This window comes from Alligator mississippiensis, chromosome 3, assembly GCF_030867095.1.
Source record: "Alligator mississippiensis isolate rAllMis1 chromosome 3, rAllMis1, whole genome shotgun sequence".
Classification (NCBI taxonomy): Eukaryota; Metazoa; Chordata; order Crocodylia; family Alligatoridae; genus Alligator; species Alligator mississippiensis.
The window spans coordinates 44,792,618-44,809,913 of record NC_081826.1 but is presented as its reverse complement, the minus strand read 5'-3'; the positions used below and the strand labels follow the sequence as shown (position 1 = coordinate 44,809,913).

General features: G+C 43.6%; 1 long non-coding RNA gene across 1 annotated transcript; it reads right to left on the bottom strand.

Moving 5' to 3' along the window:
* Positions 1-12,949: 12,949 nt before the first annotated feature.
* On the bottom strand, positions 12,950-17,024 carry LOC132249270 (uncharacterized). The gene is made up of 2 exons (XR_009460673.1): positions 16,829-17,024; positions 12,950-16,265 (listed from the first exon to the last, which is right to left on the bottom strand). It is a non-coding gene; the product is annotated as an uncharacterized LOC132249270 (long non-coding RNA).
* Positions 17,025-17,296: the final 272 nt, after the last annotated feature.

The following is a 17,296-nucleotide window of genomic DNA, read 5'->3' as shown; positions in this document are numbered from 1 at the left end:
GTGCAACCCCTAAGCCAATTTGCCACGCACCATGTAATCACCTGCATCACAGCCTGTCACTTTATTTATGAGAATGGAATGTGATACCATATCAAAGGCCTTCTTGAAGTCTAGGTAGATGACAGGATCTATCTGCAATGAACTCATACTGATTTTCTTTCAGCATTGTTTCCCCTGCTGGGCTCTCAGAAATGTGATCCTTAATGATTTTTTCCAGAGTTTTCCCAAGGATAGAGGTAAGACTAACTGGCCCATAGTTTCCCGGTTCCTCCTTCCTCCCCTTCTTGAAAATAGGAACCACATTGGCCCTTTTCCAGTGTTCTGGGACCTGACTGGAGTACTATGAGTGCTCGAACAGCCATGCCAGTGGCTCTGCTATGACACTGGCCAATTCCTGCAGCACCCTTGGATGAAGTTCATCTGGAACCACTGATTTGAACACATCCAACCCCTCTAACTGCCCCTTCACTAAGTCTGTGCTAACAATATTATAATCCTTTATGGCTTGCACCCTATCTATCAGAAGTTGTATCTTTCTCCCCCCTAACTGGAAACCTAAATATGGGGTCCCAATGCAGGAGGTCCCAATATGGGGACCCAATATGGGGTCCATTACCCCAGTGCACACTTTTTGGGGTTGTCGGTCAGGCTCGTGGTTTGCAGTTCTTCTAGCACTGCCATCAGATGCTATAGGTGTTCTTCCCAGGTTTCTGAGTACACTATCATTGGGGATATGCCTTTGCATCAATATATGTCCCTTAGACAAGGCACCAGTACCTTATCCATTAGGCACTGGAACATTGCTACCACTCTGTGCAGACAAACAGCATCTGAATGAACTGATAAAGCCCCCATGGGGTGAAAAAAGGTGGTCTTCTCTTGGGCTCTTGCTTCTACAGGTATTTGCCAGTACTGCTTCTCCACATCTAGTGGAGATAAACTTCAGCCCCACCATCCATTCCGGTAGGTCCTCCACTTGAGGCATGGGGTCAGCATCAAAGCACACTAAGCTGTTAACTTTCCTAAAATCAATGCAAAGCCACATAGTCCCATCCTTTTTTGGGACCATGACCATGGGGTTTCACCAGGCACTTCTAGATTCTTTCATCACCCCATCTGCTAGCATCTGGCCCACCTCTGTACGCATGGCTTCTTGAAACTTTTGGGGTATTCATCGCTACTCCTCCCATATGATCTTTTTTAACAGGGTCTCTATTCAGGGTTCCACCTGGGGTGGTCTGAAAATACCTTTCTAAAACATTGCACTAGCCAGGCTGCTTGCTGCTGCTGTGTCTGTGTCAGATCAGCACACATCTGCACAGGCCATCCTGAGCTTCATTCAGGCACTCCTGGACCAAACTCGCCTGACCTCAACCTGGTGGTGACAAGCAGGGCCTCCCACCTTTTCAACAGGTTGTTATCATATACCTGCTGGGTTTTACATCTGCCTGGCTGCCATACCTCACAGTTCACTGAGTCCGTCTGCTGTATCACCTCATAGGGCCCTTGCCACAGGGCCATAAACTTGGAGTTATAATTGGGAAGTAGCATGAATACCCAGTCACCCGCAGTGATCTGCCTTTCACATGCCCACTGATTGTACCCGGCCACCTGCCTACCTTAGGCCATTCTAGATTTTCTCATGCCAATGTTCTTGCCCTCTGTAGTCTTGCCCTTGTCTCTAGTATGTGTGCTATTGGGCTCCTTGCTGACCTTTCCTGTTGTTCCCAACCTTCTTTGATTAGATCCAGGATTCCATGGAGCTGGTGGCCATGCAATATTTCAAAGGGTGAAAACCCAGTGGTACTCTGGGGGACTTCTCGGTAGGTGAATATCAGTGGCCCTAGTAGCTTAGCCCACCTCTGTGTCATGTCCGGTGACCTTCTTAAGGGTTATACTCTTAAGGGTCCAGTTGAGCCAGGAAGGTTTGTTCTACTGCAAACTGAACCATCTCCAGCTCTTGTTGCCAGTCTAAATCAGTCTCCCCTGTGCAGGATGTCTTTCGGAACTCATGCCAGGATGGTATTCACCTAAAAATCCCTTTGCCTCAGGCTTACACCAGGGTGCCTTTTGCTGAGTGAGCATACCCAACAATTCACACAGGCAGGGCTAATCCTAGCCTAACAATACTAGGTGCACCAAGTGCCTGTCTAGGCACGCTTGTACTTGGTGGGTGTATCCATTAACTGTACCCAGGCCATTTTGTAGGTCTGGGGCTTGCCATGGAAGCAGATCAGTTCCAGGTGTTCTACTTGGCAGTGAACCACATCCCACACCAAGTCTCACTGAACTGTGGTCCATGTGGAGCCAATGTTAACTAAGGTGGTCACCGCTGACCTTCCTGCCAGGAACTGATCAACTGTAATGCGGGAGCCTTTTGTTGTGCATCCCATCTTCCCAGGACATAGCCCATCACTGAACCCATACTCCATCTCTTATGTTGGGTGGAGGAGGGGGCTCTCTTCTGTGGACTGGCTTCTCCTGTAGCTCCTTGGGAACAACTATGGGTGTAGTGCCCAAACCACCCACACTGGAAGCAAGGGCCAGCTGAATTCATCTGGGGTGGCAACAGCACAGTCTTTCCCTAGGGAGGATGAGTCCCTGCTTTCTTGGGTTCATTGTCTTTTGTTCTAGGGCAAGGTCACACCCTATCACCACAAAATCCTCTGCCAATTTCAGGGCCTTGTGTACTGACTGGGGTTGGTGTCACTGGACCCATGACTTGACACCCCCTTCCAAGTTCCATATAAACTGCTCAAAAACTATAATTTCCATTATTTCTCTCAAGTCTCTATCCTATGGCTGCAACCACCATTGCTTCTCATCCCAGAGTACATGAACCACTGCTGGGGGCTCTCTGTCCCAGAGGCTTTCTTGCCACAAAACCTGTGACAATGAAGCTCCTTGGCCATCTCCAGTCAGTGGAGGATGGTCTCCTTCACATTATTGTAATTGGTAGCATTGGCCAGCAGTATCCCACAGTAGGCCTTCTGGGTCTCTCCTGTAAGTAGCAGTCCCAACCAAGGTGCCCAAGTGGCCCAGAGCCATTGCGCCTTCATGGCCATTTGCTCAAATGCCTCCAGGAAAAGCTCTGGGTCATCATCCTGGGTCATCTGGGGCATCTCTGAGGGTCCTAGACTAGCTGCTGAGGCCCCTGCGCTCTGTTCCCCAGTCTGCACCATGACTCCCCTCAGCTGCTCGGTGGCCTGTACCCAGAGATGCACTAAGCCAGCCATGTAGGCCCCTTGCTGCTTGGTCTGTTCAGCCACTGCCACCTGCTGCTGCACCAGGAGCTGCAATTCCTGCTCCATGGCTGCGGCCAAGACTGGGCGCCAGTTGCCCCTCATCCATAGCAACCTCAGTTCAAATCCAAGTCATAGCACCAATTGTGGACTACTGAGGTGACCACTGTCCCCCAGGGGATGCTGCTGGGTGTATTGGGTTTGACATGCTGCTAGTCCTCTCACCCTGTTTTCTCTAGCTGCAGAAAGTCGGCCAGAGATTGGACCCTAGCCTTCCCAAGCAGCTGACCTGAGGCACACTCATGGAACCACAGGCCTTTCCTCAGGGCCCTGGGCTCCCTGCCCAGGGTCCATGAATATCAAACAAATAAACAGAAATTAACACAAAAGGTTGCACTTATCTGTGCTTCTTGTGCACAGTCTCCACTGCTCGCTCTCTGGGTGGTGGGTCCGGTGCAGCCCAGCAGCCTAATTCTGGGTGTGGGCAGGCTGCAGGGCCATTGCCAGGCAAAAGGAAAACCTGCCTGCCTGCTTCTGCCCCAGTCCTTTTTGTGCCAGCTGCTCTTAACTGCCCATGGCTGTGGGGACAGGCTTGTCCACCCTGTCCAAGAGGCCAGGCTCCCAATTGCCCACAGCTAGGGACATCTCCCCATCTCGGGCTGTTAATTACTGCTGCATCTGCTGTGTGGGCTTCCAGCTGATCCATACAGCCATGGCGCAGTTGCGTCCATCTCAGAGGGGGTGGGAGAAGCTGTCCCAGGCCAGAGATGGTTTGGGCATGCTTCTTCCCACACAGACAGGGTCAGGCCCTATCAATTTTGAGATGCAACTGGATGAAACTTTTTGCTCTAAACTTTCTGATGCAAAATGCCCATTTGGCAACACTAAAACATTTGTTGATTTTTTCATTTAAAAAATAAGAACTCCAAAATCATTCAAAGTGGATCATTTTGATATTTAAAAAAAAGTTTATATTTTTCAGGTTGAAATATTTTTTTTTATTTCAAAATGCCTTTGATTCTTTTAAAATTAAATGCATTTTTAAAAATGCAACTCTCATGAACCCCACCAAATCTTGGGGGTGTTCAGGAGGTATCATGTAGATTTTCTTGTTTGTTGTACTGATATAATGTGTGTACTCTCATTGAAAAGCCTATTATGCTCTATTCATTGATGTTGTTTTATCACTGTACAGATTATGTTATGCTAGCTGTACCCCACAGGTGGGTTTGTGACAGCAACATAAATGTTTTTTTAAGATTCTTTTAAGAAAAAACTTGCTTTTATTACAAAGAGGATCCCCCCCCCCCTCTCCGAATTGCTAATAAATTGAAAAATCTGTTTTTTGCTCTGGTTTACTTCATAATAAATAAGACCAGACTTTCCAAACAGCCTCCCTAAAAAATATATGCACACTGTGGTTGACTGTTGTACATTTAAATAGTAATATTCTGATTTGTGAGTGCATATGGAGTAAGCATATGCAAATCAAGAGTCCATTCTTATTACCTCTGCAAGCCAGGTGCACACCAAAGTTCATGTACCTGTCTATTGTTCAAGTACCTGTCTATCATGTCTATTCATGTACCTGTCTATCGTGCTTCTGAGAATCAGCCTCAATAACTAATCCAAATGGTTTCAAGGTCATGAAATAAGCACGTCCACCTAGTTTCTTTCCTTATTATGACTCATGTCACCCAATAATTTTCTTCCTAATCCTCTCCTTGCATGTAGATTGTTCTATCCTATTACAACAGTATTCATCTGCATTTGCTTCCAACAAAAATGTTTTTATTTGGCAGCATCACAAAGTACAGTCACAAAAACCAAGAGTGAGTCCTTTTTGCTGGCCTGCCAAGATCTTGAAACTCACCTCCTTATCGTGTGAGTATTTTTGACCCAAGCTAATGCGATTCTTGACCTGTCTAAGAGTGACTAGAATCAAACTACTGTCTCTTGGGAGAAGCAGGTTTAGCAAAATAGTCTCAGACTCACTGAATCACCATGGCAGCAGAAAGAGATACAGATTTCAGTTAAATGAAAGGATCTACAGATTGGATACAAGAGCACAAGAAGAATCTTTTTCCTCATTCAGGCAATACTTTAGAACATGGTTGTAGAAAATAACAGGAGAACAAAAACCACATATTTCATTTGGTGTAGGTGACAGTGATAGAACAAAGGAACCAGGCTTCAAAGAAGCCCAGTTAAGGTTAATCAATATCTGTGTGTTCACGCTGAAAGATGACAGGGGATCATCTAATTTAGGATCTTACATCCAAAGTTCACATCCCTATTGTTAGTACATTACGAGATGATTAAAATGCCTTAATCAAAATCCAGGCAGCCTTATTACACCTTTCAGTACCATATCCTTAAATCAAATGGCTTGCTTTTGCAGAGCAAGATTCTAAGCAATACAAGGTTGCCAGAATCTGTCCCTTGTCAGCTTTCACAGTATGAAACAAAATCATTAGGTACAGAAATATTGCACAGAAAAGCTTGAAAACAAACTGACTCACTCGTCTATTAATGGAAAGCAATGGTCATGAATGTAAATGTACAAGAGGCAAGAACCAAACAAGGTTAAGAGGGTCCAAGAGCCATCTTATTTCACCTGTGCATTATAGTGCTGCACATGTAGCATAGATGTGACAATCTTCATACATACATTTAAAAGGAACCCAAGACTAGGGAGTAATATCTGATAGTAATAAGCCTGACTGGGCTTGGCCCCCAAATAAGTGCTCAAAGGGAAGGCAATCAACTCCCCCAGTTATGAGGATGTGTCAGTCACAATTGCCAGTCCTGAGCTTTCTAGAGTGAATAGGCTGTTCCTTGTTAAGAGCATTCCCAGTCCCAAATGTGAGAAAATTGAGTCAAGAAGGAAATGTAAGTGGTAAAGAAAAGAGTGCATTACATTCTTGTGCAACTAGCATGATTTTCAGGCTGTTGGGGAACAATGTGACTCTTCACCACCCACCAATCAGGCCCGTGAATTAATAGCACCATCTGTCCCTAGGTGGGCAATATAGATTACTTTTTTTTCTGTTACAATAGGCACTATTTTATTTCCTATGTTTCTGCATTCACCTTTGGAATTTTAATGTACTGGTGCAAAGTTTGTATTTTGGTTCTCATATTTTTCCTCAAGAAACAAACAAAAAAAAACAAACATAAAAATTGCAGTTAACTACTGGACCTTACAAACTGCTGGGATAACAGGTTGTGTATAGACATTCAGGGTATGTTTTTACACATGCAAGCACCGCAACGGTGTGCGCTTTAAAATGCATATGGCACTGCATCGCTTGCAGTTGTATAAGTGGCGAAATGCACATCAACACTGAGAAAATGGCAGCAGTGTGATTTTGAACTAAAATACATAGAAGGTGTTTTAGTTCAAAAGCACACTGCCACCACTTTCTGCATGCCGATGCACATTTCACCACTTATACAACTACACGGTGCATTTTGCATCAGCTCACGTGCACAGCAGACTTGATTAATAGGATCTCCAGTGCATTATGGGACAAAAAGGTTTATGTATAAATGCCCTCAGGATGGTTAGGGAGAGGTTAGATTATGTTAAAAACAGCCACCAGATATAAGGTGAGTCAGGATGGGGTCGCCCTGTGGGGGAGGAGTTTGGGAAGCATTCGGGGGTGGGAAGCAGGCTCTGGGTGGGATCAGGGGAGCAGGCAGTGTCTGTGGGGGATCGGGGGGACCGGCAAGGTCTGCAGGGGAATTCCTGGGATCCAGGAGAGTATAACAGGATCAGTGGGGCTTGCAGGGTCTATGTGGGATGGGGATTGGGAGGAAGGGGGGGCCTCTCTTCTACCCCAGTCCCCAGCCCCCCCTCCTACGATCCCAAACAATCACCCCCCCAACCCCCGGGCAAACCTATGTTAGCTGTTCTGTGGGGGTTGGCTGCTCATATGGGGTTGGGGGATGGGGCTGCAGGGCTAAAAATGGTCTCATGCCAGGGACACGGTAGGAAAAACCTAGCCCCGGGGCTGGGGCCAGTTGCTGGGCTTTCCCAGCCCCAGGGCTGTGCTGGGAACTGTGCAGAAGTTTAGTTAGATCAGTGTCACTGGACCTGAGGTAAGTTAGTCTACCTCAGAGGTACACTTAACTTAGATCAGGTCAGTCATTTTTAGACTGATGTAACTGCCCTAAACTTCTGTACAGTTCATCCATAGATCCATCTAACTAGTGTGAGGTCTGGACCTGGGCAAACTAAGTTAGATCAGGTGGCCATTTCTAACCTCCCCTAACCTCCCCAAATGTTTATACACAGCCACAGAGTTTCAGCTCTATTGGCTTCACTAGAATAGTTTATAAACCCCAAACTTGCTTTTAAAACTTTTTAAGTGGGTACTAGTTCTGATATCAAATTACAACTTCAGTGGGCGCAACTACATATGTGCGTTTACTGTTCAGTAACTAAAATTATTGCTCAGTATGGGTGCATGTTTACACGTGCATACCCGTACTGCACAGTAAATATGGCAATTTATGCTGACTCGAGTGTAAATTTAATACCTGCAATATTCAGGTATCAAATTTATGCCTGATTAGTTACTGCACAGTAACACATGTGCCTTAGAGTGCAGATGTAACAGTGTGTGTGTGGACTGACTTGGAACTACCTTTAGTCCCAAATCAGCCCCCACACAGTATTAATACCTTAACACCTGCACATGTAGATGTCGGCCTATTCCTGCTTACTGCACAGTAACTTACATCATAAATGCACATATAGATGCACCCAGTTAGTACCATAACTCTCAATGGTAGCAAAAGCTAGTACTGTACATACTAATGAAATCAGGCATTCAAACAGGTTGAGCGCATGGTTACTATTTTGCATGTAATGGTGAGACAAAGCTAGAAACAATAAATTGTAAAATTAAACAGGGTTGAGTTTTTTGTTTGCTTATTTTTTTTTACCTCTAGAGGTATTTACAAGTGACCTTTAAAAACTATGAAGCCAGGAGACACTTAGCACTAAAGCTGTGTGAAGAATTGATTATTCGCTTCACTGGTCAAACAAAAAAAGTTTCATTTTTGTCAGTTTTTTTCTTCTTTTTATTTCATTAAATTTAGGTGCATTTCAAAATAAATTGTTGCTTCAGAATGAAAAAATCCCAAAATCTTTCATTTAGACTATTTTTCTTAAGTTTTCTGTTCTCAGTGGTTTTTATGTTTGTCAAAACAATTTTGATAGCTTCAACCTAAATTTGTGAATAGCTTCAGCCAGACTAAATCTGCATTTTTTTGTAAGTAAAATATTCAATTGAAAAACATTGCCCCATTTACACAGATTAGTCCCCAGTTACACACAGCACTGTGGGATACCTCAGGTAAAAATGTTAGCTTCTTCCAAAATGTCAGATAAATCAGTACAATTTAGTTTTTAAAGGTCATTTTTGGTCTAAGACTTAACACACCTAGTTTTAACAGAGGGAAATGATTCTCAGCCTTTTTCTTAAGGTCATGATATTGGGATCTGCACTCGTAAGAACTGACCTTTCCAGAGGCATTTCTGTGCTGTCTCTGTGCCATGCCCAGGACCACTTATCAAGAAGCACGCCCTGCCCATTCATTCTGGCTCAGCATGTACCCAATCCTGGCAATGAGTTAATGTAGCTGTCTTAGAGCTATGCTAACCGAGTACATGACAAGAAACATGCCTGAGACAGAAAGTCTAAGAGCTTGCAGTTGTTTGGGTTTTTTTGTTTTTAATCAAGGACAGTCTGATGCAAAATGTGTAAAACAGTCCTGGCAGCAAGGAGCTGAACTTAGGGATCCCCCCTCCCCAAAGGAAAAGCCCTCCTCTTTAGGTACCCTTCCTATTGCTGGCTTCCTGAACTAGCCATGGAGGACAAAACAGGACCCCACTTTCCCAGGAAGTACCATAACCAGTTGGTTACAGACTTACATTCCTTATTGTTTGTTCTCTTTCAGGCCCCAAACTCTTGAACTCCTCACTGTCCAAGAGTCCACCTTCAACTGGGGGATGATTTAGGCATGTGCCTAGAAGCAGGAGGTGTGAGCCTGTATTTTCTCCAGGTGTGGTAAGCCAGCAACTGAGGTCTCTAATTTCCAACGCTGTTGTACAAAGATGATAAATCTACCACCAGCTGGTTTCAAGAGGGAAGAAAGGAGTGCACATGCTGTGTTTTAGGACCCCTCTACACGTGCAGGTGAAGGAACAATGGGATCAAATGTATGATCCAGAAAATCAGCATGATTCTGGGGTTGCACATTAGATCCCATTGTGCCTGATTGCCAGTGCAGGGGGGCCCAATCCCAGGCTCCATCTGCATCAGCAAGAAGCAAGTTCCTGTAGCTGGGATCTTCCTCTGTTGAGGGGTTCCCAGCCATGGGGGCACCTGACACATCCCTGGGACTGGGAGATTGCTGCTGCTGCCACAGTTCCCCAGCCTTTGGGGTATGTAAAACCCCAGGAACAGGGGATCATGGCTGCAATCTCCCAGCCTTGAGGGTGCATGAAACCCCTGGGACTAGGGCACCATGCTAGCCATGATCCCCTAGCCCCAGGGGTTTCAAACACTCCCAAATTAGCTGTTCACCCTTCCTGGAAGCCAGCATCTGCAGCTGCAAGTCCCTAGCTCCCCATGCTGCTGGGACCAGAGCTGGAAGCTGCTGGGGCTGAGATTTCCCCCTAGTTGTGGGACTCCCAGCCCCAGCTGGGCACAGTGCACCCCTGCAGCTTCAGGAGAGACCCTACTACACATTCAAATGAAAGCTGGATAGCAAGCAACTATAAAGTTAGTATGCATTTTTGAGGTCTAACTTTATAGATGGCTGGAGCTTTTTATGGCATAATAGACACTTTGCATGTGTAGCTCATCTCAAGGTAATTGAGCAATATTGCTGTTAACTAGTATTACCTTTTTTAGATAGACATCTACCGTCTTTCTCAGACATTCTGGGTTCCTACATGACAGAAGTTCCTCTCTCGCAGTCCTTGCGCTGCAGCTGAGGAGAATCAGGAATTCAGATACATAAGGACCTCCCTACTGAGTGACAAAGCAATCACTCTTTGGGAGGCCACCTACGTCTCTGCCTTTCACTGTACAGTCAGAAGGAACTATACAGGCTTCTGCCTGACTTCCAAGTAACATGACTAACCACCTCTAAATTTACTGCACTGGAAGCCTAGGCCCCTGATTCACTGAGTTGAATTACCATTCTGGGACAAGGTGCCTTTAGGCATTATGATGCTTAAACAGAAGTACCTTAAACAGTCAGTAAGGATTTGACTCTAAATTATCAACGAACATCACAGCTGGTGTTATTTATTAGCTGGTAGAGATAAGTGCTAGAATTTTCAACCAGCTAATGTGGGAAATCTACAGGCTGATTTATCCATCCAAGCATTTTATAACAATATTTATCGATATATGGTAAAAACCCCCAAACCCTCTTACTAGCGTGGACATATGCTATGTTCCCTTTTTCAACAGTCACAATGAAAACTACCAGCTACCACATTTCTCCTTGGTGTTGGCATTCAGAAGGACCTTAGCTAGGGCTTCCCCTTCTTGGAATGGTTTTTAACTGATTTTTCTTTATTTAAACTATTTTGATGCATGATTTGATGGAATGTGTGAAGCAGAAGGAAAGCTGGGATCAAATGGCAAATGGCTGCTTCACTCCTAAAACCTACAATGCTATTAAAATATTACCAACTGGTTCTCAAGATCTTTCTACTGCAGCAACTTAAAAATAATTTGGATATCAGTTTTTTTGCTTACTGTTGTGTTGTGATTGTTGTCTCTGTTGTCACAAGTATGAATACCAGGTAATGGGTACCATTCATTTTTGTAGTTAGTAGTTTTCCTGGGGTGCCAGTGACAGGAGAAATGTATGCATTAAAACAAGCATGATGAAAAGCAGCTCTCTTTATAATTTCAGCCCAGCTGCTGTATTGATGGATACAATCTCTACCACATGCTCCAGGTGGCTTCTAATGCCTGACTCCCTGCAGAAACCTCTATTTGCACATCTTAAACCACTTATTGGATTTGAACAGGATTTTTCAGCCTGAGTGCAGTAACAGTGTTCACTTATGTAATATTTGTAAATCCTGGCTTTACATTTCACTCACCAAACTATCTTCAGAGGCATTCAACAGGGCCTTTTTTATGTGTCTGATTCTTGCCTGTTAGATCCTGTCAACTTTGTATGGCTACAAAGTGTATTGCTAAATTTATTTTCCATCATTGTCAGGGTTTACAATGAAGTGCAACTCAATTAATCAGCCCTTGTTGAACAGTGCTTTTCTTTGTCACCAGATTTCATATAAAATTCATCTGAAAGCTTTGTATTCAAAGTTCGCAAAGGTTAACCTTTATTCAGGGCATGCATCTCCAAAGGCTCTAATCAACTTGTCTACTGTTGTTTAAAACTTCACTTACTACTGTACCAGTTGCTTTGAATTATTGTGCTGGAGACCTTTATTCAGAGCCAGAATGACTGAATTGACATATTGAAGGCTACACAATAAAGGGCTTTTATAATTATGGATGGGTAGAGTAGACAGTAAAGCATACACATTTTTTCTTGTCATATGTATTGTAACTGCCCCGCATCCAGATATTTACTATATACTTTGTAGATGTGCAATAAAATTTCAAGTGTTCTCATTCCCTGAGCAATTCTGTACACAGCCCAGATCTCATATAATGTTTAAGGGACTTAATAATAAGTTAGAGTACTAATTAGTAGAGACAATAGCCAACACCCATGATTTATAGCAAATGCCCAACAGATGATTATACTGCTGAACCAAAAGTAAATCCTTTTAGCAGTGATCCTTTACAATTAATTGCACATCAATTTACTTATTTTTTTGCTTCTTTATATATAAAAAAGAAAATGTTAGCTTTGAAAGGTGGACTTTCTGGTGGTTGCAGGTGTTTTTGCTGATCGATACCATTGGTATGCAGAGACAGAAGCATTTTCAGATGGGATAAACTTCTCATGTGCTGCTTTGTTTAGTATGAAATATTATTCTCCACTTGAGTGATGTTTGCATTTCTTTCCAACACAGTTGGTTTGAGTTGTGACCCGAATAAAATGATATACACACTACTAATGCATTACATAGAATAAGATATTTAAGATTCTTGAGGTGGGGCTACGGAGGGCAGCAATCTGACCAAATTATTTCATTGCATTTTGGGGTATACTGAGTTTTATATTTTTAACACTAAAGTCACCTAAGGATATTAAGGATGTAAGTCTGATCTGAATGCACAGCAACTCGATTGATATAATGGACTTAAAGAAACATTAGTGCTCAGATTATTGACCCAAAAGGCAGTAAAAGGATTAACATGACAGAATGTTCCTACCTAGCCTTTACGGTCTATTGGGTGCAAGGCCACTTTCTAGAAAATGCCAAAGTGCTGTCTTACAAGTAAATAGTGTGTGCTCTCAAAATCAGCATGCATTCCAAAATAAGTACTGAACTCATACACAGCCATCGTTTGAAAAGAGCTGCTAGGGTCCATCAGTTAAGCAATACACATAAGATACAGATTTAAGCAAGTAAATATTGCACTTTAAAATGCTTAGATAAAGGACTAAAAATATCAGTACACAGGCATATTCAATATGATTCCTTTTGAGACTGAAAAAACTGAGATAAATAATGTACACATGATACTATGTCATTAACAATTAAAAATTGTTTATTCTGATTGCTTACATACATAATCTTATTTTTTATGAAAAACAAGAACAAAAATGCGTGGAAATTTACAGATCAAAACTATGATTAATATTATGGTAATTAAAGCAAGTCCAGTGGTGTGACTGACAATTCTTTAATTTCTTGTTCAGTCCCGTTGATATCACAGTTAGAGTAATCGAAATAAAAGGATACAAATTCTGAATTCTAGAACTATTTTCTATTTTTTACCTAAAATTTATTTCAAGAAAAACTTTGGCCTACAGATTTAAAAAAAAATGAAAATAAAAAAAACCATACAAAACATGCACACATTTTATTATTTTTCAGTTGAATCTCCCCAAGTATTTTCAGAAGCAAATTGAAAGAAAGAAGGGAGAAAGAAAATGTCCTGAAAGATGAAAAACAGAAAGTCAACAGAAAGTTTTCAGTTTTGTAAACAACTTCCCTGCTCCCCCAAATACTAGTTTTTAGAGAGTTTGAATTATCTAACTAAATATTGGAAAAATTAAATAAAGTGATTCATGAAAATGTTTAAGTAAAATGATATATTTTAACTTTTTCCTGAAGAACAATTTTTCAGTTAACCATTCCTACCTTATTGTAGTCCCATCCCTGCAAATGAATCACTGTGTGGCTTAGACATATCAATCAATCCTTGTATTGGTATCCTGCCTATTTTATGAAAACAATCATTCTTCCTTTATTCTTAATTAAATCTTAATATTTTATTTCATTATTTGCTGAGCATCAATGGTGTCTCTCAAGACATACTTTGACAGAACTAATTACTAAGGACCAAGTGACCTATATGTTACCTATTCTCTCAAATAGGCCTGGAAATCCTGCAGGTTAACACTCACATTTTTTGTCCTTCATCATCAGATAAGTAGGTTAGGCCCAAAGAATGCATGGATCTTTGGGGTTCTCCCAATAGAGGCTGTTGACACTGGATTTATGACCTAGATACCTTGTTCTGGGCAGACCCAAACCCATAGCCTCACCATGACTTCTCCATTCAATAATAGGCAAATTTTATTGATGCACATCGATAGCAGATAAGAATAATGCAGATGCTTGAGGAAGCCCCACCACTGGGAATTTGACCAGTTGGGTGCAGCCAGTCAGAAGCTGTCCTGAACCAGCAGGTGTGGGGAAAGGGAGAGGGAAGATTTGGCAGGCTCAAACCCCTCTCAGAGAGCAGGATTCCTATACTGAACCTGAAGACACTGTGTCTGTTTGATTTTTTTTTCCTTTTGTTTCATTTATATGTCTTGCATTAGCTAAGGTTCTTGTTTTTTTCATAGATTCATAAATTCATAGATGCTAGGGTCAGAAGGGACCTCAATAGATCATCGAGTCCGACCCCCTGCATAGGGAGGAAAGAGTGCTGGGTCTAGATGATCCCAGCTAGATGCCTATCTAACCTCCTCTTGAAGACCCCCACGGTACCTCCCTTGGGAGCCCATTCCAGACCTTGGCCACTCTAACTGTGAAGAAGTTCTTCCTAATGTCTAGTCTAAATCTGCTCTCTGCTAGCTTATGGCCATTATTTCTTGTAACTTCCAGGGGCGCCTTGGTGAGTAAAGCCTCACCAATTCCCTTCTGTGCCCCCATGATGGACTTACAGGCAGCCACAAGGTCGCCTCTCAATCTTCTCTTGCGGAGGCTGAAGAGGGCCAGGTGCCCTAGTGTCTCCTCGTAGGGCTTGGCCTGCAAGCCCTTAACCATACGAGTGGCCCTTCTCTGGACCCTCTCCAGGTTATCCACATCCCTCTTGAAGTGCGGTGCCCAAAATTGCACGCAGTATTCCAACTGTGGTCTGACCAGCGCCCGATAGAGGGGAAGTTTCACCTCCTTGGTTCTGTTCGTCATGCATCTGCTGATGCACGATAAAGTGCCATTGGCTTTTCTGATGACTTTGTCACACTGCCGACTCATGTTCATCTTGAAGTCCACTAGGACTCCAAGATCCCTTTCCACTTCCATGCCACCAAGCAGGTCATTTCCTAGGCAGTAGGTATGCTGGACATTTTTCCTCTCCAGGTGCAGCACTTTTCATTTCTCCTTGTTGAATTGCATTCTGTTGTTTTCTGCCCATATGTCCAACCTGTCCAGGTCTGCTTGCAGCTGTTCCCTGCCCTTCAGTGCGTCCACTTCTCCCCACAGTTTTGTGTCATCTGCAAACTTGGACAGAGTACACTTCACTCCCTTGTCCAAGTCGCTGATGAAGACATTGAAGAGTATCGGTCCAAGGACCGGGCACTGCGGTACCCCACTGCCCACACCTTCCAGGTTGATACTGACCCATCCACTATGACTCTCTGAATACGACCCTCTAGCCAATTCACCACCCACCAGGCTGTGTAGTCATCCAAGTCACAGCCTCTTAACTTGTTCACCAGTATGGTGTGGTGTGGTATACCGTATCAAAGGCCTTCCTGAAGTCTAAGTAAACGACGTCAACCCCTACTCCTGCGTCCAGGAGTAGGGGTTCATTTGGAACTCATTCCCCTGCGCTAAGAGTACCTAGATAATGGATTGGGGTGGTGGCCTCCAAGTTGAGCTGGCCTTGTTGGAGGAAAAGTTTGGTCCTGGAGTCAGGTGTTATATCTAACTGACTCAGGTGCTATGTTGTAATGACTGGAAGTAGGTCAGCTTGTAACCTCTCTGTGACCTGTCTATAAAAAATGAGGTGAGGCACCCTCAATTGGAGTGCTGTGTGCAACTTTAAGTGCCATGCACAGCGCTGTAGAGTGTGTAGTGCACCACTCCTACATAAGGCCCATTGATTGACACCTATGTGGGTGCTTGAGGTTGTCGAGCATGTGTATGTGGCATGTGTGAGACTGCCTGAGGGTGTCTGGACTAGAGTGGGATTGAGTGTGAATACTTGAGGTGATTGTTTGAAGTAGTTGGTGAGATAAAGAGAGAGAGAATAGTGATTGAGTGGGTGAGGAATACAGCTGGTAAATTGGAAGTGAGCAATCGCTGGTGTGAGTCCGAAGGGTAGATTGTGGAGACTCACTGCCCAGATCTTGATCACCAAGGGACTTTACCAGTTCCCACCTTTGGAGATCTTCCCTCAACCACTGTAGTAAGGGTGGGCTCCCTGGACTGTTCCCCCAGGTGTGTTTACAACAAAAGAAGCAGCCCTCTATTCTGTGGTGAGTATCACCTTCCTCCTGCTCTCTTCCTGTTCTGGATGTGGGTCTCTCTCTTCTATGGTGAGAAGGTCTGGAAGATGCGTTCCACAGTGGCTGCCTGAGGTGCAGTCCATGTCTGAGTGACCGAAGCTATATTGAATAAAGAAAAATCTCTCTTAATCTCTCTCTCTCCCTCTCCCTCCTCTAATAAAATTTCCACCATCCCTGATTGCATTGATATTATAGAACTAGGATATAAGTATATTGATAAGGATATTTAAGAATATAGTTTAGATGAGTGTCGGAATAGCATTTTTAATTGTATAGTGAATTAGTGTGAATTACTTACCTGTTTGCTTGCTCATCTGTTTGTTATTGTTGGTTATAAAAATAAACTGTTTAATTTGTGCCAGTTAAATATATGAGTGGGTAGTTTTAATTAGTCAGACTCTGATCCATTGCCAGGCTAATTGGGTGGTGATAGAGACACCCTGATTGGTCCGTCAATCATATTGGGGCCAAAAACCACCCCCCATTGTCCTGGACTTGGGAGACTGCTGCTAATTAAGCACTGCTAATTAGGTGCTAATTAGGTCTGAGGTCAACAGCCTCTGGGTCATATCTGAAGGCCACTGGGATCAGCTCCCTCCAAACTGGAGAGCAGGAGATAGATTAGCTCTGCCTGGGATAGTGGGTAGCCCGGAGTGCTTTACCTTGGAATAGATGATCTAAAGGTGTGGTGAGGATGGCGTATAGGGAAGGAGGACCCCATACCAGTCCCAGCAAGTAATCCGAGGTGATCCTTCCCCAGGGAGCCAACTCCTGAATTAAAAATAAGAAACACCAAAGTCATGGTGGGCAAAAAGACATCATCATGGAGGGGCTCAAGGAGACAACCATAGCACCTCCTTAGCCCATTTGCACGTGGGGAAGACATCAACTCACCAGTCTCCTAATTTGGCCTGTTCAACAAAACCAGAAATCCCAGGGACTCTGAAGTTGGGCACTTGAACCTAATGCCACCTTATCTCATGTTATGGAGCAGTGTGGTACATGTCTTCAGTTTCCCAACCTGTGTATGCCCACTTTTCTGTTGGCCTCAGACATGGTGTCTGCTAGTTCTGGACACAGTGGGCCTTGAAGGAAACTTTGTCACAAACAGGCTTTTAGAAACCAATTAA